General features: G+C 36.6%; 1 non-coding gene across 1 annotated transcript; it reads left to right on the top strand.

Moving 5' to 3' along the window:
* Nucleotides 1–8,861: 8,861 nt before the first annotated feature.
* LOC125369965 lies at nt 8,862–8,968 on the top strand. The gene has a single exon (XR_007215686.1). It is a non-coding gene; the product is annotated as a small nucleolar RNA R71 (small nucleolar RNA).
* The last annotated feature ends 14,131 nt before the right edge of the window (nt 8,969–23,099 follow it).

Raw genomic sequence — 23,099 nt, 5'->3', positions numbered from 1 at the left:
TACCCCATGCTTAAACTTTTGCTTGTCCTCAAGCAATTTACAACTCACTCCTCAAAAGATATCAAATAACTCAATCAACTGCATTGCAGGAGGTTAGCTCAAAATAAATTTCAAAACTCCGTAATGATTTTTCCCAAAATCCCAAAATCACTAAATCCTTAAGAGAAAGAGCAAACTTAATAAAGTTGCTAAAGTTAAAATGATAAACCATCTAAATTAAGAAATTGAGAATCATGCCTCACAAGATATCACTCAAAACACACAAGTGTATATAGGTGAAAGAAGATCGCCAAGCTCTCAACGCAAAAATAGGAAAAAGTGCTTACCGGTAGGCTTGCTTATGGATTCAATCTCCACTACTACGAAATAATCAATAATCATGATCAAAGGGTCTTGAGCCAGGTTGTAATGGGGTTAAGGTAAGGTACGTATAAATATGGAAAGTAGGCTACAAGTTACTTTGGAAGTTAAGCAAGTAATGCAAGAAAGTAATGAAGGATCAAGTCTTTGTACCAAAATGAACACTAAGTTGCTCTAAAAATAAGATGATGCTCAAAATGAACTAAATTAATACTTTCTACTTTCTTTTTTTTTGTTTGTTTTTTTTTTATATATATAAATATATATACTATGTATATATATTACAACAGCTTATGTAGGAGTTGTTGGTTATTGACACATACAATAATTGAAGGGAGCATCTATGCAAATCTAGCAACTTAGTGAAATATATGAATGCAGATTGATCCAAAGTAAAATGCAGCATAACTTATATAATTTCCAGCAACAATGGTAGAAAGAATGGTCAAATGAATAGAAGTGATAAGATGAGTGTCACCGTTATTATTGTCACGAAAGGAATGGCTAAGGCTCAAAATTGGTTCACTAAGGGAAAAATAGGGTTAGGCTTTTTGGCCAAATTGTGTAAATCCTAAGTGCCCAAATCATCTCACGATTATTGACAATTCATGTAATTTCAACAGATATCGTAAAGCAAGTTCTAGAAACAGAGATTCTGTAAAATGCTCACTAATGAAAGAAAAGGGAGCATAATAGTGATGCACCAATTGGCTCAAAATCTCACCATTTGAGTGATTTAAAATTGCATGAATTCTCAACCTAAAGTTTAAACAGTCAATCACAATAATAAGCGGCAATATTAATGTTCTATATCTACGATAAAGTAATATGGAAGAATTAAGAAAAAATACCGGTTTACCTGGTCGGATTGTAGTTGAGAGATTTATTCATTGCCTTCTTCCCGAACAAGGTTCGATAAAAGCTATAAGGGAATCCATTCAAAGGAGAAAAAAGTCATCAACTACTTAATTAAAACAAAACTCAAGATAGGCACAACATCGGTAGGTCCCTACCCCACATTTTAGTATAACACCGCCCACAGTGTTAGAGATTTAGACTGAGGAAGCATATGATTCACACATTATGGTTATGGAAGATCATGCTTGATTTTTTATTTTTTTATTTTTATTTTTTTAATTAAAAAGGCATAGTGTTCTACTTAACATAAACAAACAAGTGCAAGGAAATAACATAAAAGTAAACAAGCTACAAGCAAGAAAGTAAAAGGAGATAACAAATTGAAAGAAAATAAATAAAAAATAAAAATAAAATAAAATAAAATAAAATAAAATAAAATTAAAAAAAATAAAATAAAGAAAAAGGATGGAGGAAAATATCACAAATTTTTTCTTTCCGCTAGAGTCTCGACGGTGTATCCTCACCGGTTGGATCTATCTTTGGAAGTTGGGGCGGGGAAGTTTCTTGACGGTGGTTGCGGTGGTGGATCGGTCTCATGAAGCATGTCGCCAAATCGAACTCCATATCATCAATGAGCCGTTGATTTTGTGCTCCGACCTCTTGCATCTTTTGAATCGCACTACTATGAAGTCATCTGGGTGGCCTGTCTTTCTAAACCACTCAGAACTGTTGAAGTGTACTGTTCAAACGCCTTGTGTGCCTTCGTTTCTTCTTGAAACCGCATAAACTCGATTAGCACCGATCCGGACGCTCGATGGCTCTACCGAATGAGAGGATGAGGCTCCGGGATGAAGGCATAAACACTCTAGGCCGGGTTAGGAATCCTAACATCCGGAATCCCACCGACGGATGTTGGGCTCCTCTGGTCACGCCTCTAGCTTCCCCGACTATTGTGCTCATGAGCCTATATTCAATACCATGTGGATGTCTAGTGGCCGTGATCATCTGCATGTTGATCATTTGTCTGATCCCTAGTGGTGTCATGTCACCAATATTTGAAAGCTCTGACAGACAGTCGTCCAATACATCTAGTCTCTTAGCTAACCTAGTCACATACGGACCGAAACAACAATGCATCTTCTTCTGAGCGTCTACTATAAATGAACGGACTTGGCGAGCCAATAAATATCCCAAGTCTAGCTTCTTCCGATGTTGCATAGCCTAGAGAATAAAGACATCAGTCTGTGTGACTGCCCTAAAACTGTCCCCTTGGCCTGTAATGGTGTAAGCTAGTAGGGTATGAATGTAGCGGAGATGGTCCGGTAGGCTAGATGCCTTAGACCTGCTTGGGTAGTATGTTTCCGGCCTCATTACCAATGAATCCCACATGGCGTCATATGAAATTGGGTGGATGTAGAGACAACCCTGATACTCCTCCCCCGAGATTTCTTGTTCAGTCCATAATCCCAAATGCATTCCAAATTATGGGACCGACATCGAGAACTCCCTTCCCCCAAGCCTAAAATAAATTGCATCAGGCTGATGCCAGTTTGTGATATGTTGCTGCATGAAGAAAGTGCTGAGGAACTCGATCGTAAGCTCACGGTAGGTTGGCTCAATGATGTCAAAGAATCTCGCATATGGCAGAGTCTCGATCAGTGTGTGCACATCTTGAGCCAATCCCACTCTCTCTAGGGATGAAGTCTATGCAACGACCCGCCATCACTTGCTTCCATCTCATGACCTGGAATCTACTTTCATTGTCTGCATTAGGGAATGTCCATAATGGATGACGGCCAGGTGTGGATGGATTCACAGCAGGTGCTCTCCGAGGTCGGACTATTTGCTGTGGTGGTGGAGGTGGAAGTCATGGTCTTGGTTACGGTCTTTGTGGAGGAAGACGTTCCTTCACCACGCGATCGCTTGCTGGTAGCGACGCATTTTAGTTGCTTTCTACGAGATTTATCGCGGTCCGTCATATCACCTAATGCAACGAATTATTAGTTTTTTGTAAAAATTCAAGTTAATGAAAGAAATAATCTACCGAATCAACAGCATAATGATTATACTTCGACTAACCAAAACTTGTATAAACTAATAAACTGATATATATCAATCTAATTTATCATGAACCAGCAATTACAATTTAAATCTAAACATTATTCATGCTTTGCATGCTGTAGGCACATTTTATTTCCACCAAAACCCCACACTTATCAATTTCATAACCAACTACACCACAAACACAACAACTAATGTAGATTAACCTAACCAAGGTCATATAGTTACAATATAGAGCCACCAAAATATCCTAGCATGTCCTAACAAAAGTATATGTCTAAAATAGAAGTGAAATCATAATAATAATAAAAATATAATGCAACAAATGAAGGGACTTACCTGAGTTCACTTAGGAAAGTGAGAAGGGTGAGATAGGGGTATAAGAACAACACCTTTGAGCTCGAGGAAAAACAAAAGGGAAGTAAAATTTTCGGAGGCCTCCACTTCTTATAGGCACGGTTTCAAAGACGGGTGAGGGTAAGGTAGTCGATAAGCACGGCCAGGACTCGGCCGTCGATCCTTTAGCCTTATTTGGATGCTCCTTGGCACGGGCGTTGGCAAACAAGTGCTTCCAAAGACGGCCAGGGTTGTGTCGTCGCCGGAAGCCGTGATAATTACTCTTTATCCTTCAACACGGTCTTGACTCGTGCTCATCGACGGTGATGCAGTGATGGCCACTTAAACCGTGGTGAAACGGAGTTTTTCTAGGCTTGCCACGACTCGAGTCGCCTTGCCCCCATACCTATAATTAACACATATGCATGTAATTAGATCATTAAACAAGTAGATATGGTCAAACATAAGAGTTTGTCCTCTTCGATTCTATAAGTCCGAAAAATTAAAATTAACCTAATTATTTTTAAGCAACTATAATAAAGTCAAATGAAAATAATGAAACAATCACAACTAATTAAAAACATGAAAGTATAATCCAAGTCGAATGTATAGAAGTGCTTATTTGCAGAGTCTTAAGCGTGACTCATTCGGATCACCCTTTCTGTGCATACAAAGCCAAGTCAACTCGTTGCTCACTATCCAACGAGTTACAATGATATCGCTTTAGCCGATGGCCGTTCACTTTGAAGTTCCCCTTCTCTGGATGATGCAACTCTACCACTCCATATGGAAAGACTTGTCTGATCTGAAATGGTCCAGACCAACGAGTCTGTAGCTTTCCGGGAAACAGACGAAGGCGAGAGTTGTAAAGCAACACTCGATCCCCAACCTGAAATTCCTTAGGCTCACGAATCCTTTGATCATGCCATTTCTTAGTCCTTGCTTTGTAAGTTGAGGAGTTTTCGTATGCCTGCTGGCGCCACTCATCTAGCTCACTCAGCTGCCATTGTCGCTCCTTACCTGCAGAATCAATATCAAAGTTACAAGTTCTAAGGGCCCAAAGTGCCCTGTGCTCTAACTCAACAGGCAAATGACATGACTTTCCATAAACAAGGCGATAGGGCGTAAAACCTATAGATGTCCTAAAAGCAGTCCTAAATGCCCATAATGCATCATCTAACTTAAGAGTCCAGTCCTTCCTACTGGTACTAACGGTTCTCTCTAAAATACGTTTAATACCCCTATTAGTTACCTCAACTTGCCCACTAGTCTAGGGGTGATAGGGAGTAGAGAACCGATGAGTAACTCCGTACCGCTTAAGTACTTTCTCTAATTGGGTGTTGCAGAAATGTGTTCCTCTATCCCTAATAAGCGCCCTAGGTATGCCAAACCTAGCAAACAATCGCTTAAGGAACCTGCAGACAACCCTAGCATCATCAGTGGCTACAGCCTGAGCTTCAGGCCACTTAGAGAAATATTCAACAGCAACCATAATGTACTTATTACCATACGAAGAGGGAAAGGGTCCCATGAAGTCGATGCCCCAGACATCAAAAATCTCAACGACTTGCACACTAGTTTGGGGCATCTCATCACGAGAAGAGATATTACCTGTGCGCTGGCAAGGGTCACAAACCTTAACAAATTTTCGTGCATCTTGGAAGAGCGTAGGCCAATAGAATCCTGCCTTTAGCACCTTCCCTCGCGGTATGGTTTCTTTGCTTGATGACCTCTAGTGGGTCCCTCATGGCATTGCTTCAATATTTGGAGAGTCTCCTCGCCATATACACAACGAATCACCGATCCGCACATACTTTAAACAAAAAGGATCTTCCCAAATATAGTATTTCAAATCGTGAAGAATTTCTTCTTTCGGCCGATACATCATACCCTTTGGTAGAACCCTAGCAACCAAATAGTTAGCATAATCAGAAAACCAGGGAGTATCAGTGTATACCTGAGTGATATACAAATGTTCTTCTGGAAATCGATCATCTATGGTCGTCTCATCAAGTGCATCTAAGTGAGGATTTTCCAATCTCGATAAATGGTCCACTGCCAGATTCTCCGCGCCCTTCTTATCCTTGATCTCGACGTCAAATTCTTGTAACAAAAGAATCCACCGAATCAATCTCGGTTTCGCATCATTTTTCAGGAATAAGTACCTCAATGCCGAGTGGTCCGTGAAGACAATGGTTTTGGAGAGAACGATGTATGATCTAAACTTGTCGAAGGTGTAAACAACCGCCAATAACTCCTTCTCTGTGGTGGTGTAGTGTTCCTGGGCTCCTGTCAAGGTCTTGCTAGCGTAGTAAATGGGTTGAAACTTCTTTTTAATCCTCTGTCCAAGCACAGCTCCAACTGCATAATCACTAGCATCGCACATCGGTTCAAGGCCCCGATCGGGAGAAACCATGATTGGGGTACTGAGATAAGTTTCTTAAGTAACTCAAAAGTCGCCACGCATGCATCATCAAAAATAAAAGGTACATCCTTAACTAACAATTGAGTGAGGGGCCTAGCAATCTTAGAAAAATCTCTAATAAATCTCCTATAAAACCCTGTATGGCCCAGAAAACTTCTAACAGCCTTAACAGAACTAGGAGGAGGTAGCTTAGATATTACTTCTACCTTAGCTCTATCCACCTCCATCCCGTACCGAGAGATCTTATGCCCTAAAACAATCCCCTCTCTCACCATTAAATGACATTTTTCCCAGTTTAGTACCAAGTTAGCCTCAATACATCTAGCTAACATGCGCTCAAGGTTTGCCAAACAAAGAGAGAAAGAATTACCAAAAATAGAGAAGTCATCCATAAATACCTTCATAGACTCCTCAATCATGTCCTCAAAATAGCCATCATGCACCGGCTGAAATGTAGGCCGGTGCATTGCATGATTCGAATGGCATCCGTCTATAAGCAAACGTCCCATAAGGGCGGTGTGAAGGTAGTCTTCTCTTGGTCCTCAGTGCAATAGGAATCGAAAGTAACCTGAAAAGCCATCAAGAAAACAATAAAACATGTGACTGCTAAACGTTCAATCATCCCGATCAATGAAAGGAAGAGGAAAGTGGTCCTTTCGAGTTGCATCATTAAGCCTACGGTAATCAATGCAAACTCGGGCTTTATTCGAGTCGGGATCAACTCATCCTTCTCATTCCTTACCACTGTGATGCCTCCTTTCTTTGGTACAACTGCACAGGACTAACCCACGAATCGCCGGAAATGGGATATATCAAACTGCATCAAGAAGTTTAATTACCTCCTTCTTTACCACTTCTTTCATGTTCGGATTGAGTCGTCTTTGAGGCTGAACGACCGGCCTGAAACTGTCCCCCAATGAAATCTTATGAGAGCAGAAACTTGGATTTATGCCCGGGATATCGGCTATATTGAAAGCAAAGGCCTTCTTGTACTTCCTTAGAACTTCCAACAGCATGGCTTGTTCTTCGGAGTTAGATCGGTACCGCTATGATTCGGTAAGCGCTTCTCTTCATCCAGGAAGGCATAAACCAAGTGGCTCGGTAACTCCTTAAGTTCTAAAACTGGTGGGTCCTCGAATGAAGTCTTTACTTTCCGCATCCCAGACCTGTCAAGAAAAAGATAGGGATCAGTTGACAAGCTCGGCTCAGAAGCCAATAAAATAACGAGTTGCTCCAACACTTGCTCGTTGGACAACTCCTCCTCATCCTTAGCTAATGCTACTTGCAAAGGGTCAGAACATAAAATTTCTTGTAAATGGGACTCAACCACATCATCAATCACATCAATAGAACATACGATTATCATAGTCCAGTTGGCCCCATGGAAGTGGCCAGTCAAAGGTAATGGTCTCATCATTAACTCTAAGCTTAAGCTTTTCATCGCTTACATCGATAACAGCCCTCGATGTAGCTAGGAAAGGCCTACCCAGGATAAGAGGCACAGTGCTATCACCCTCCATATCCATTACCACAAAATCTACAGGAAAGATAAATTTATCTACCTTTACAAGTACATCTTCAACAATACCTCTAGGAATTTTAACAGTCCTATCTGCTAATTGAACACTCATCCTAGTAGGCTTTGGCTCATGCAACCCTAATTTGGCAAATAAACTAGTGGGCATTAAGTTAATACTGGCTTCTAAATCAGCCAATGCACCACTAATTGATAAATCACCAATCATACAAGGGATAGTAAAACTCCTTGGATCTCGTCGCTTGAGTGGCAATTTGTTCTGGAGAATAGCTGAACACTCCTCATTAAGCACCACCTGACCAAGATCCTCCAACTTCCTCTTGTTGCTCAAAATCTCCTTTAAGAACTTGGCGTGATTTCAAGATCCGTGAAATTGCCTCAACAAAAGGTAAGTTAATTTTCACCGCTTAAATAAGTCAAGAAACTTCATTGCTTGTCCACCATATCCCTGCCTCAACCTTGCGGATATGGTACCGGACCGATGCTCCATGGCTCTTTTGCCTGCCTTCTTTCTTTCTCTCATTCTCTACCATCTTAAGGTCTGGTCCTTCCTTAGCTGGCTCGACCTGCACGATTGACTCTATAGTGCTAGGGAGCGATCCCGAAGGTCTCTCCGAAAGCATCTTAGAAATTTGGCCAATTTGAGTCTCCAAGTTCGAATCGAGGCCTGCTGATTCCTAAGTGCACTATCGGTCTACTGGAATCTTGTTTCAGAGATGTCACAAACTTCATCATGAGCTCCTCTAAATTTGACTTCTTTTCTTGGGAGGAGGAGCTTGCGAGCCCACCGTGGTTGTCACGTGGTCGTTGATGAAGTCTTTGGAAACTGGCGGACCACGGGCATTATTGTTCCTCCAAACCGAAAAGGGGTGATTGCGCCATCCAGGGTTCTATGTATTCTTTGTAGGGGTTATTCTACTGCCTCTTGGGGCATTCCCATATAATCAACTGTTCAACATTAGAAGATATAGTAGAATTAGATGGAAAACTAATAGAAGATGAAGCAACATACCTTCCGTGATGCGACCGTAATGCGGGCCACCACAAAACTCGCAGCCAACGTTCACGCGTGAACCGACATCCTGAGTTGGTCGATCTTCTTGGCTAGAAGCTCTACTTGAGCCGCCAAGGCTGCCAGAGTCCACTTGGTTGACCACTCCTTGTCTTCCTGGTCGGCTCCTAGAGGATTGCCAACGATAGTTGTTCATGGCCATTTCCTCTATCAAGTTCGAGCTTGCTCGGGCGTCTTACTATTTAGCGCCCCACAACCGCATCCACACCGGCAATCCGTGATGTGGGCAGCATCTCAAAAGATCTTTAAATCTCTCCCATGCATCGTACATGCTTTCATCATCAAACTGCACAAAAGAAGATATGTCATTTCTAAGTTTAGCAGTTTTAGCGGGAGGAAAATACTTATATAAAAATTTTTCGGCCAACGCTTTCCAGGTAGTGATCGTCTATTGTGGAAGAGATTGCAACCATCTCTTTGCTCTGTCCCTCAAGGAAAATGGAAACAATCTCAGCCGAATGGCATCATCGGTTGTTCCATTTATTTTGAATGTGTCACAAATCTCCAAAAAGTTGGAGATATGTGCATTGGGATCCTCGCTGGGCAATCCTCCAAACTGCACGCTTTGTTGGATCATCTGGATAACATTGGCCTTTATCTCAAAATTGTTGGCCACTACAGCAGGTCTGACTATACTAGTTTTCGTCCCATCCAAAGATAGTCGAGCAAACTCGTACATCGTTCTCTGATCCTCATCGGCGTGGGGGTCATGGTTTTCCATCGTGTCTAGTCTATCCACAGGTACCTCAACCTCAATCTCCTCCTCTTCTAATTGCAACCTCTTCCTTAAGAGTCTGAGGGATCGTTCTGGATCAGATAGAGGCTCTATAAGATTCGAGTTTGAGCTCCTGGTCATAAACTACCTGAAACCGAAAGTTCACACAACCACCGATCAACAAAAATAATATAATAATAAATAATAATAAAATTAAAGAATAAATGAATAAAACAAATAATGACTAAATTAACACAAAAACAATTCACTCTAGTTCACCGTTACAAGTTCCCCGGCAACGGCGCCAAAAACATGATGGGCTCTTTATGCAACCTACACCTAAGGCAGTGAACCTACCGATGTAGCCTAGCACTACTGAGTATCAAGGTCGTATCCCTGGAGATCGGGTGAACCTAGAGTTACTACTGCTTGCTATGTTATCTAGTCTGAAATAGGGTGTGAAAGTTCTAACATACCAAATTTAATGGTTATGAGTGCAATTAAGTAAATGAAGGACAACAATGGACAATTAAAAGACAATTGTAAAGAGAGAAATAAATCCAAAAGGGAGCCTAAGTGATGGAATTCTAAAGATGAATTTTATGGATTGTCGATCTTGCTTACCCGTGCCTAAATCCTGAATTGAATCCCGGTTCCTCTCTCGAGCTTACCGGATTCCTAAACCCTGCACTAACCTAATGGAACCTCTTCCTATCGGATTACTACAAATTAGCATTAAGTATGATTTAAGACTATTAAGAGTTGTTAGTTCTTAATCCCGTGAGTAAATCAACCTCATCTCTAAGTGTTAACTACTAGTCCTTACTATTCAAAATCCAGTTGTAACAAGCATTTCTCAATGTCAAGAAACAACCTAATAAACAATTAATCCAACGTCTCAAATTAATCGCATCAAACTTTTATTCACTGAATAGCAAGAAGATTGCAAGAATGATAATTATAAAAACTAACAATTAAGCATAATCCATCAACAAAGGTGAACCCTAATGGATTCAAAAGATCTAGACGCTCATGTTCATAGTCAAAGCAATTAAAGAACAAAATAAGGAAAAATAAATTAAAGGTATGTACACCCTTCTCTTTCAAGTCGAATGAGAAACCCTAAATTTGCAAATTCAAAATCTCAAACCCTAGTTGCCTCTTGAATGCTCCCAAAGTTTGTCTTGATCTTCAATTCGATGTTGGAATTAGTGGAATCCCCCCTTCAATTGATGAAAATTGATCTCTCCAGTCTACAATTGAGGTATAGGAAATATTTGATTAAGTGTGTGCCTTGGAATTGAGTCCAAAATCGTCCTCTTCAATTAGAATTCAAAATCGCCTATATAGTTGATTCAAGACCCGAGTCCAGTGTGATGATTCAAGACGGCCGAGTCCAGTCATGTCTTGTCTGTGCCACCACAGGCCGTGCCCAAGCCGGTCTTGATCCACCACAGCCGGCCGGAGGCCGTGGTGACTACCAAGTCGTGTTTGAAATGGCACAATTGGGGATAGCCTCTTGATAATTCAGCACGGCCGAAGTCCAGGCCGTGCTCAACCCTCAGGGTGCTTGTTCTCGCCCAATTTGATGGATTTTACTCCGTAATCACACGTATTTCCCTCGATTACTGATGGTGTCCTTCGAAAATGACCTGAAACGAAAAGGAAAACAAAAGACAGGTGATTCTAGCATAAAACGGGATAATCATGCATAAAAATGTGAACAATCGGGCATGAAAACATGTGTAGTATGATGCTTATCACTTACCATGTTCCATAAATAACACTTAACCTATACCGATTTTGGCGGACCGTGCTCCACCTCGGTGAACTCATTCGGTTCTGACGTGCCCAACCCTCAATCTTCAACATCGCAATGAGAAATTTTATGGACTTTTTGAATTTCCACTAGATTCGCATGCAAATGATGAAGATAGTTCTAAATCCTATCCATTTGCTTGAGAACTTTTTTTTCAAAAGATAGAGGGTTGGTTATGGAAGGTGGATGGAGTGGATTCACTTGGCACTCTATGATCTTTTTTCCTCTTCTTCTTATTATCAATATATTCCCTAATGACGAATTCACCATTAACTTTCCATTTGGGCCCAAGTCTTATGACTTTTGTATGCTCAAGGAAGGCTAGACTTAAAGAGATATGTGAAATAGGAGGGCTAAGGAAGGTTTTGTTGAGAGGCGAAAGGACTTGAAGGTGCTTGCAATCTTAGTGATATGAGAAGAGACGAGAATTGTACCTTTTCGAGTATTATTAAGATGAAGAAGATGATCGAGGAAGAATTTGGAAGTGAGAATTCACTTACCATTGATCATTGCATAGAGGAAGAGAAGATCTTTTTAAGGCACTTTTCCACCCCATTACCTCTTGCATGGATGTTGGCGGCTATCATCATATGCACAGCCCAATAAACTAAACACTTTAGGTCTTTTAATAAAGAGTCTTTAGAGTGGCTATTTTTGGTAGATATTTGTCTATAAAATTATGAAGGAGAGAGAGACATTTCAATAAAGTTTTCAATATGGATAGATGTCATCTCTCTTAAAATCCAAAGGTAGATGAGAATTGAGGTCTAGAAAAGGTCCTTTTCTGTCTAAATAGTTTAAATTCTATTCCATAATACTCATCCTCATCTCCTTTTTTTGTTGATCACTAAGGTAGAGAGAAATTCCTTAGTAAGATTCTCATATCCTAAATCTAAGGATTGGAGTAGGAAGAATTCTTCTAAGCCTACATTTTCTAGGAGGGAATGTATCTCTTTCGAAATGCCAAGCTTGATAAGTGCTTCCTCATTAAAGAATCAGTTTGCTTGAATCTCCTTCTTTTCAATTATCATGAATTTGATCCTAGCTTCATCATCAACACCTTACATTCTCTCTAGAACAAATTCAGAGGAAGAAGAACCTCTCCTAATAGCTTTCCTTGATCTCATTATTGTTGTTTAAGTATATGAAGGAGGGATTTTGAAGATTTGAAGTATAGAAAAAAGAACGTTTGAAGATTTAAATTCCAAATGTATGTAAAAAGTAATGAAACCTTAAAGAATATGTCTTATATAGCCTTAAAGGGGATAAAAACGGCAAGAAATGGTTAGGTTTAAATTTAAAGTCAATATGAAATATTCTCTAGTGACTAATTTTTTTGCGCTATTGAAAAATCAATCGCCATGGCTATATTTTTTAAGAACCGCAATCGCACTATAGAAACGTGAGTGCGCTTTAGAGGTCAGTTTTTCAATTTCATAAGACCTATAAAGCGCGAGCGCCCTTCAGAATCGTGAGCTTACTTTTTCAAAATCAAAAGCAAATTTTAAAAAGTTTCATGCAAGATTATAGTGATCATACCTTTTCTTTGAGAGTATTAAAATACATAGTGAGTAAAAGAGCACCTTATATGCAAAGTAAAATTTTAATACTCAAAATCAAAATAGAGATGCAAAAGAGATAGCTTCATATAAGAAATTGCTAAACACATCATGAATAGAAATTTTACAAAAAGACTAACCTAGAGTGCTTCCATCAATCATTCTAAATTCTCTTTTGATATAACTCAATCTCTCCTCATTAAGAGGTTTTATAAAGATGTCGGCCAAATGGTTAGTTGTATCAATAAATTCTAAAACGACTTCACTATTTTGCATATGATCTATCAAAAAATGATGCCTAATGTCTATATGCTTACTCCTAGAGTGTTGAATGTGATTCTTAGAGATTTATGCACTAGTGCTTAATCAACCTCTCTCCTATAATCTTTAATTGTTACCTCATCCAAGGGATTTGTGTTCAACAACAATTCGCAGCCACATACTCGGCTTCTACAGTGGAGAGAGCAACCAAAACTTATTTCTTACTAAACGAAGATACTAAACATTCACCTAATAAGTGACAAGTTCCGAAAGTGCTCTTTCTATCTAAAGACTTCTCATATAATCGACATCTGAATAACCTATAATGTCAAAAGATGTTTCTCTAGGATACCAAATACCTAAATATAAAGTATCATGCAGATACTTCAAAATTCTTTTGACGGTATTCAAGTGTGACTCTTTAGGGCAAGATTGAAATCTAGCATATAGACAAACACTATACATAATATCGGGTCTAGAAGCGGTTAAATATAAAAGAGATCAGATCATGCCTCTATAGAGCTTTTCATTAACGCTTTTATCCTTCTCATCTTTGTCCAATTTAGTTATGACACTCATGGGAGTCTTTGCTACTTTGTAACCATCTATCTCCAATTTCTTTAAGAATTCTTTTGTATACTTGGATTGGTTGATAAAAGATTCATCCTTGCTTTTCTTAATTTGAAGACTAAGAAAGAACTTGAGCTCTCCCATCATGCTCATTTCAAATTCTCTAGTCAAACACTTAGCAAAATCCTCACAATACAATTCATTAGTAGCACCAAACACAATGTCATCAACCTAAATTTGAACAATTAGAGTATCATACTTATGTTACTTTACAAATAGTATAGTATCAATCTTTACTTTTAAGAATCATTTTTCAATTAAAAGGAACTAAGCCTTTCATACCAAGCTCTAGGGGCTTGTTTCAATCCACACAATGCTTTAGATAATTTGAAAATATGATTAGAAAATTTATAACTTTCAAAACTTGGAGGTTGCTCAACATAGACTTGCTCCTTAATAAATCTATTCAAAAATGCACTTTTCACATCCATTTGAAACAATTTGAAACTCATGTGACATGCATAAGTTAAGAGTATCATAATAGCTTCTAATCTAGCAACCAAAGCAAATGTCTTATCATAATCAATGCCTTCGTCTTAGTTATGTCCTTTTGCAACCAATATAGCTTTATTTCTAATTTTAGAGTCTTGCTCATCCAACTTGTTTCTAAATATCCATTTACACCTTATAATTTAGTGTCCTTAGGTCTTGGAACAAGTTTTTAGACTTTGTTTCTTTCAAATTGGTTGAGTTCATCTTGCATAACAATCACCTAACTTTCATCATTTAGAGCCTCATCAATAGTCCTTGGCTCAAATTGAGAAACAAATGCTAGATTATTTAAAGCTATGAGTTTTGAATGGGTACTACACCTTTTGATAAGTCTCCAATAACTTGAGTGGGAGGGTGATCCTTTTTGAAGCTCCACTTATTGGAAAGACTTTGTGAATTTTTCAATGCTTGAGGATCTTGAGTTGCATCATGATTTTGTTGATCTTCTTGATTACCTTCTATGCTTTTGTCAACTTCTTTTGATGGATCATCAAGATTCACATTTAGCTCATCAAATGCACCTACAAGATTATTAATACAAGTACCTTTCCCAAAATCAAGCTTCCTAGATTCATAAAAAACAACATTCATATACTCTTCAACTACTAAAGTACATTAGAGACTCTATAAGCTTTGCTTGAGGTGGAATAGCCTAAGAAGATTCCAATATCAATTTTAGAGTCAAATTTTTCATGATTATCCTTAGTATTTAAAATGTAGCATTTGCATCCAAATACTCTAAAATATGAAACCTTAAGCTTTCTTCCATTCCAAAACTCATAAGAAGTTTAATTTAATAAAGGTCTTTTAAAAACTCTATTTGCAACATAACAACTAGTGTTAACAGCTTCTTCCTAAAAGTAGAAAAGGAGTTTATACTTATTGAGCATAGTTCTAGCCATATCCACTAGTGTTCTATTTTTCCTTTCCACAACTCCACTTTGTTGTGGTGTCTTATGAGATAAAAAAATGTGTAAAATACCAAATTCTTTATAAAATTTTTCAAAAAGATTATTTTCAAATTATTTTCTATGATCACTTCTTATAGAAAAAATCAAATATCCCTTTTCATTTTGAACACGTTTTGCAAATGATTTGAAAATGTTAAAAGCTTCATTCTTATGAGCAAGGAAATTAACCCAAGTAAATCTAGAGTAATCATTTACTATCATAAATGTATGACTTTCCACCCAAACTAACTACTCTTTTAGGTCCAAACAAATCCATATGTAGTAGTTGAAGTAGTCTAGAAGTACTTACAATGGTCTTAAACTTAAAGGATGATAGATGTTACTTTCCCATTTGACATGGTTCACAAGGCTTGTCCTTAATGAACTTTACTTTGGAGAGTCTATTCATTAGCTCCTCTTTAGCCAATTTGTATAGAAACTCCATACTTGCATGATCAAGTCTTCTATGCTATAGCCAAGATTCATCACTAATAAAAACAAGACACTTGAAAGATTGATTAGCAACTTTGTGTAGGTCAATTTTGTAGGTGTTGCTACTTCTTTCTCCTTTGAATATCACATTGTCATCCACTAGGTCATTGACAAAACATCCATTGGAGTCAAAAGTGACTCTATTGCCTTTGTCACATAATTGACTTACACTTAACAAATTGTGCTTTAATCTATCAACTAAAAAAAATCATTAATGAAATATTTACCATCCTTACCAATGGAGCCGATGCTAATTACCTTACCCTTGGCATCATTTTTGAACATGACTTTGCTCTATCATAGTTCTTGAGATTTACAAAGAGGCTTTTATACTTGACATGTGCCTTAAACATCTACTATCAACATGCCAAAAGTTTGTGCTTATGAATTTAAGACACACCTACAAAAAAGAATTAAATCACTTAATTTTAGGTACCCAAATAAGATTAGGCCCTTTGAAGTTAGTTTTGGAAGATCCATCTATGAAAACATGCATTTTTCTTATTTGACATTTAATATTAATATGTCCAACTCTCATTCAATAGTGGCAAGTGACCTTGGAATTAGATTTGATCCTTTTTGCCACTTTTACTTGAGGCTTAGACCTCACATGATTCACATCATCACACATGCATGAGCAAGATTTATGAACTTTTGATGTCCTATACATAAATGCCTGTTTTGCTCCTTTTGGCTTAGTCTTTGGAGCATGTGTACCTTTCCCTTTCTTTTGAAAAGGGAGATCTAGTGATAGATCATAAATAGTTATACTTATTGTGTTTAATTCCCTTACATTTTGATTGGATAATATGCTTAAGTGGAAATTATATTTATTCTGACCTAGGTGGTGAAATATCAAGGATTGAGGGGAATTCAGCCTAAAGACATGTTTTAAAGCATCACTTGTCAAAAACCAAGTCTTTTGGAGGAAGAGCGAAAATTTATGTAGAAGGTCATTTTTAATAAGGCGAGACCACGCCTTACAATCTGTGAACTATTGGAATCTATAGAAGAGGATTTCGAATTTTTAGTTAAATTCGTGGTGGACCCACTTTTATGTTATTTTCTTTATTTTGAAAGTGCTAGATAAGGAAAACTGACTCCCATATTATCTAGGATTTTTATTTGTTTAGATTACCCTTTATCTTATCCTTCCTTATAGGATTAAGATCATATAGGAAGTTTATTTCTTTTTGGATAAGGATTAACTTATTAGGGTTTAGGTTTGACTTCCTACATAAGGAGGCTAGTTCTACAAAGAAGAGGATGGTTGAGGGTGCTTTGGTTATTTATTATTTTTCTTCTTCTATTTTCTACAATTCTTTTCTTGTGAATTTTTACTCCACCATGTGTGGCTAAGTTTTTAGCTTCTGATTCAAGAGTGAATAAATTCCAATTGTGATTTTATGAGGCTTTATTCTTAACATAATTCTTCTTTAATTCAAGTATTTTCATTTTTTTTATTTTTATTATTTATGAATTTTTGATATTGATTGAACTGACGACTCAAATTTGATATTAATTTTTCTATTGCTAAACTTTGAGTTTGTGATCCGTAATTGTCATGAACGATTAAGACAAGTAGCAAGGAGCTGGCTCATGTGTGTGTGATTGCAGCCTTTTCGAATTACATAGCTTGCATGATAGGCTCTAGGGAAATAAAGGAACAAGATTAATTCAATTACAACTATCTCAATTAATTAATATTGGTTTAGTCATTCTCATTATTCTTAATGCTATCATTGAGTTGATATGGAACGCTATCGTGCCCAGTTGACTAATAGTAAGTTTTGATTTAGATGTTGGGTTTGAGTCAATAAAATTAGGAGAATTTACACTTGTTGCGGCTTTTCCGAATAAGTAGACTAAGTACTTGAATGGAAAAATTGATATTTAAGCCTATGATCATGATTACAATTGGATGGAATTAGCACTCTGGAATTGGAAGTTTGTTAAGATTGATTTTTATTTACTTTAATATTCAGCCTTCATTATTTTCTGTTTATTTATAATTTTAGTTCAAACATTCAAAATCCCCCCATTTTTATTTAACTTTGAGAAGCTATTCACATTGGTTCCCTCGGGATTCGATCTGGTTTCACTATTTCTACAAGTTAGTTTAGAAAAATCAGTAATTTATTTTGAAGGGCTTCGACAACCATCCAAAATTTGGCGTCGTTGCCGAGGAGCTTATTTTAGTTTCTCATTGTTTAATTTATTTGTTTATGACTCGTTCTTCTCAAGCTATTGATTTGCAGTATAATCCTGAAATTGAGAAGACAACGCGTCGATTAAGAAAGGAGACTAGGCATAGAAAAACTTGTCTCATAGAGGAATTGGAGATAGATTTGGCTATTGGTGACACATCTATTTTTCAAGAAGTTGGAGAAAATATGGCGAACATAACTCTTAAAGCTAGCCATGCCGGATTTGAATCAACAACCTTTATGCATTATATTTCCTAATATTACAGTTGATTTTAAACTAAAATATGGATTAATTCACTTACTCCATTCTTTTCGTGGATGTGCAGGTGAAGATCCTCATAAATACTTGCAAGAATTCCATATTGTATGCTCCAGAATGAAGCCACATGGTGTGACTAAAGAGCAAATAAATCTTAGAGCTTTTCCCTTATCTTTTAAGGATAAAGCAAAAGATTGGCTCTATTATCTACCCTCCGATTCAATAATAACATGGAATGAGATGAAAAGATTGTTCTTAGATAAGTTTTTTCCTACAACAAGAGCTGCCAACATCAGAAAAGAAATTTGTGGCATAACATAGTTCATTGGAGAAACATTGTATGAGTACTGGGAGAGGTTCAAGCAACTGTGTGCTAGTTGCCCCCATCACCAAATTTCTGAGCAACTCTTAATCCAATATTTCTATGAAGGGTTGTTGCCAATGGATAGGAGTATGATTGATGCAACAAGTGGTGGAGCTTTGGTAGACAAAATACCTGAAGAAGCCAAGCAATTGATTTCAAACATGGCTGAAAATTCTCAACAATTTGGTACAATAGCTGATGGAGCTACTAGGCGAGTTAATGAGGTAAGCACTAAAAATCTTAAAAATCAAATTTCTGATTTAACTGCTTTAGATCGTCAAATGGCTGTAGGGAAATTGCAAATGGCAAAAGTTTGTGGAATATGCTCAGTTCAAGGACATCTGACTGATATGTGCCCAACATTGCAACAAGAGTTGATGCAAGAGCCTAATGCTTTAGGCGGGTTTACTGGTCAACCTCAAAGGAAGTATGATCCCTTTTCCAATCAATATAATCCTGGATGGAGAGATCACTCGAATTTAAGCTATAGGAACCAAGGAGGAAAATAAAAGTATCCTTCCCAGAACTTTATTAGACCACCTCAAGTTCTCCAAAAACCTCAAGCTTCAAATTCAGGTATGTCTTTGGAAGATATTGTTAAAAATCTTGCTAATAATGCTTTTCAATTTCAACAGAAAATAAGGTCAAGCACTCATAATTTAGGCAATCAAATTACTCAATTGGCTACGTCGATTAGTAAATTAGAGGCTCAAAATTCTGGAAAACTACCTTCATAACCAAAGGAGAATGTTAGTGCAATTTTTCTAAGTAGAAAGGAGATTCCTTCAGGGTCGATTCCATTTAAGGAAAGTGAACCGAGCAAGGAAAAGGAAGAAGAAGCTTCCTCTAAAGCATCACGTGGGGTAAAATTCGATCCTCCTCTATCTCTTTCATCTCACACTCCATTACCTCCTTTTCCTAGCAGATTAGCTAAGCTAAAAGAAGATGAGAAAGAAAAGGAGATCTTGGATACATTTAGGAAGGTGGAGATAAATATCCCATTATTGGATGCTATCAAGCAAATTTCTAAATATGCAAAGTTCTTGATGGAATTGTGCACAAACAAAAGAAGGATGAAGGAAAAGGAGAAAGTGGTGGTAAGTAAGAATGTGTCGGCTATTTTACAAAAGAATATGCCAGAAAAATGCAAGGATCCAGGTATATTTTCATTACCTTGTGTTATTGGTAATACAAAAATTAAGCGTGCCATGTTAGATTTAGGAGCTTCCATTAATATCATGCCATTTTCTATTTATCAAGAGTTGAAACTAAATAACTTGCAAAAGACTGGTATAGTAATTCAATTAGCTGATCGTTCTTATATTCATCTCCTTGAAGTTGTTTAAGATGTTTTGGTGCAGGTTAATAAGCTCATATTTCCTGTTGACTTTTACATTTTGGAAATGGATGGTAATTCCTTATCAAAATCAACTTCGATTTTGTTAGGACGACCATTCATGAAAACAACTAAGACAAATATTAATGTAGATTAGGGTACTCTCTCCGTAGAGTTTGACGGAGAGATTGTTAAATTTAATATTTTTGATGCAATAAAATATCCTAATGATGTACATTCTCTTTACCATATTGATGTGATTGATCCAATTGTGCAGGAAGTATTTGCAAAAGAAAGTATTGGTAATGAGCCAGAATTAGATGCACAATCTAATTTAGAAGGAATTGATTATGAGATTGGTAAAAAAGTATTATTATATAATTCTCGATTGAAGCTTATGCCCGGTAAGTTTTGTTCTTGATAGATCGGTCCATTTGTTGTCACTAATGTGTTGCCCTATGGTGCAGCGAAAATTAAAAGCTTGGATTCGGATAAAATTTTCAAAGTGGATGGTCATAGATTCAAGATCTTCCATGAGGGTGAAATTGTTCCATGTCTCATTAGTTTTCCTTTGGATCACACCACTTATTTGGATGGCTCAAATGTCTCATCATTCCGTCGAGCATAATAACGTTAAACAATTGCGCTATTGGGAGGCAACCTAAATACTTTCTTTATTTTTATTTATACTTTTTATTTTCTTTCACTTAGTTTATTTTATTTTTAGTTTTTAGTTTTTTTTTAATGAAGAAGTTTATTTTTTTTTGCAGGAGATTAATTTCAATAAGGTGTGACCACGTCTTTTTACAGCTCTCCAAGATGCATCAACCAAATTTTTTCCAGAAGATCATTTTTTATAAGCTGTGATCGCGTCTTATCTCAAACCACCTTTTGATTTGTTTTGACTTCTTTACTTTATTTTTCAGAAGATGGTTTTTTTATAAGCCGCGGCCACATCTTATCTTAAACCACCTTCTGATTTGTTTTAACCTCTTTACTTTATTTTTCAGAAGCTTATTTTTTATAAGCTGTGACCACGTCTTATCTCAAACCCACTTCTGATTTGTTTTGACTTCTCTACTTTATTTTTTTGGTATTTTATTATTATTATTTATTTTTGTGCTTAAAAAAGAGAGAGAAAAGAATAGAGAACGTTTTATTTTGCAGCAGCCACCAATATTTTATTTTATTTTGCAACAGCCACCAATGTTTTATTTTCTTTTGCAGCAGCCACCAACGCTTTATTTTCTTTTGCAGCAGCCATCACCAAAACTTCCTATTTTCACTGGAGGGTTCTACCTCCTTGCTTACCATCACCAGAGACTACTCAGTCTGAGTTGCTCTTAAATCAGGAGAGTTTCATATTTCTTTTCATTTCTTTTGTGAACCATTTTCTTTTTTATACATTGAGGACAATGTATAGTTTAGGTGTGGGGGAGGAATATGATAATTACATGATTTCCTTTTCTTTTTAAAAATATTTTTTTATGCTTAGAATTAGGTATGCTTTAATTCATATGTGCTAATTTTTCTTTTACAACCTTGAGTTTTGTTTTGATAACCTAGAATACCATGTAAGATACATTTTTTGTTTGAGTTTTAATGCATGAATGGGACAAGCATGATTAGTGTTTCTTTAAAATTATTTGATGGTATCTCATTAGTTTATTGATTGAAAAATGCAAGAGACTTGATACAAATTTGAACATTCAAGTGAGCTTTTGAGCCAAAGAGCAATTCATTATATTCTGCTCTAATTATTTTTGTTGAGTGTTATCAAACTTAGTATATTTATTCTAGAACTTGCTTGTAAATGCATGTTGAGACCACATCTTTGGATTATATGATAAGGGCAATTAGATAAACCAATTCTTAGACTCTTAAAAGACCTACCTTATTAATTTCCCTTTTAGTTAGCCACTTTGAGCCTATTTTTCATTTTTTCTCATTTTTAACACATATTGTTTAACCTAATATCTTTCGTTTGTCACCTCTATTTTTCTACCTTGTCAAGACAAGAGGAAAAGTGTGCATGGTATAAAAAGAAACAGAAAAATGCCAAAAAAGAAAGAGACAAAAAAAAAGAAGAAAAAAAGTAGTGATGGAAAGAAATTCGAAAAAAAAAGAGAAAGAAAGTTGATATTTATTCCTTTCATGAAAGAGGATAATTGGAGAAGTATTCATCAAATATACTGAATTGAATTGTTACATGTTATTCTTCCAAAGTTTTTAGTGCTCATATAAGATGTGGGGATAAATTTCAAAGTTTTTGTAGTCTGTTTTGTAGTTATGTGGCATAGTTATCATGCAAGTAATTAACTTTTTGTCTTGATTGTAAAACACTTTAATTTTTCTTTTTATCATACCCTTTCCTAAGCCCCATTACAACCCTTATGAAGTCCATTTGATTTTTGTATCTAATTCATGTGTAGTGGTGGAGACTTGATTCATTAGCAAGCTTATGGTAATAACATGCTATGTTTTGATTCTAAGAGTAAATGCACCGTAAACACTTTGAGAGTATTGAGTGAAACTATATTAGAGTGTTAAGTCTTGTTGCTTTGATTTTGATGAATTATTGAGATACTTGTTCTTTTTACAAAATTTATCCTATGAGTGCTACTCTCTTGATTGTCATTATGATTCAACTCATTGATGTATGTTTAACTTATTTGATATTTATGGATATTAAAAGAGATAAAAATGAAATAGAGAGGAGAATTGGTATGTTGAGTTGAGGTATGCTTGAGGACAAGCATGGATTAGGTGTGGGGGAATTTGATAGATCATAAATAGTTATACTTATTGTGTTTAATTCCCTTACATTTTGATTGGATAATGTGCTTAATTGTGGAAATTGTATTTATTCTGATCTAGGTGGTGCAATATCAAGGATTGAGTGAAATTCAGCCTAAAGACATGTTTTAAAGCATCACTTGTCCAAAACCAAGTCTTTTGGAGGAAGAGTGAAAATTTATGCAGAAGGTTATTTTCAATAAGGCGTTACCACACCTTACAATCTGTGAGCTGCTGGAATCTGTAGAAGAGAATTTCGAATTTTTAGTTAAATTCGTAGTGAACCCACTTTTATGTTATTTTCTTTATTTTGAAAGTGGTGGATAAGAAAAACTGACTCCCATATTATCTAGAATTTTTATTTGTTTAGATTATCCTTTATCTTATCCTTCCTTATCGGATTAAAATCATATAGGAAGTTTATTTCTTTTTAGATAAGGATTATCTTATTAGGGTTTAGGTTTGACTTCCTACATAAGGAGGGTAGTTCTACCAAGAAGAGGATGGCTGAAAGTGCTTTGATTATTTATTATTTTTCTTCTTCTATTTCCTACAATTCTTTTCTTGTGA

The sequence above is a fragment of the Ricinus communis genome, chromosome 4, assembly GCF_019578655.1.
Source record: "Ricinus communis isolate WT05 ecotype wild-type chromosome 4, ASM1957865v1, whole genome shotgun sequence".
Taxonomy (NCBI): domain Eukaryota; kingdom Viridiplantae; phylum Streptophyta; class Magnoliopsida; order Malpighiales; family Euphorbiaceae; genus Ricinus; species Ricinus communis.
The sequence above is the reverse complement of the archived record's forward strand: the minus strand, read 5'-3'. Positions and strand labels throughout refer to the sequence as shown.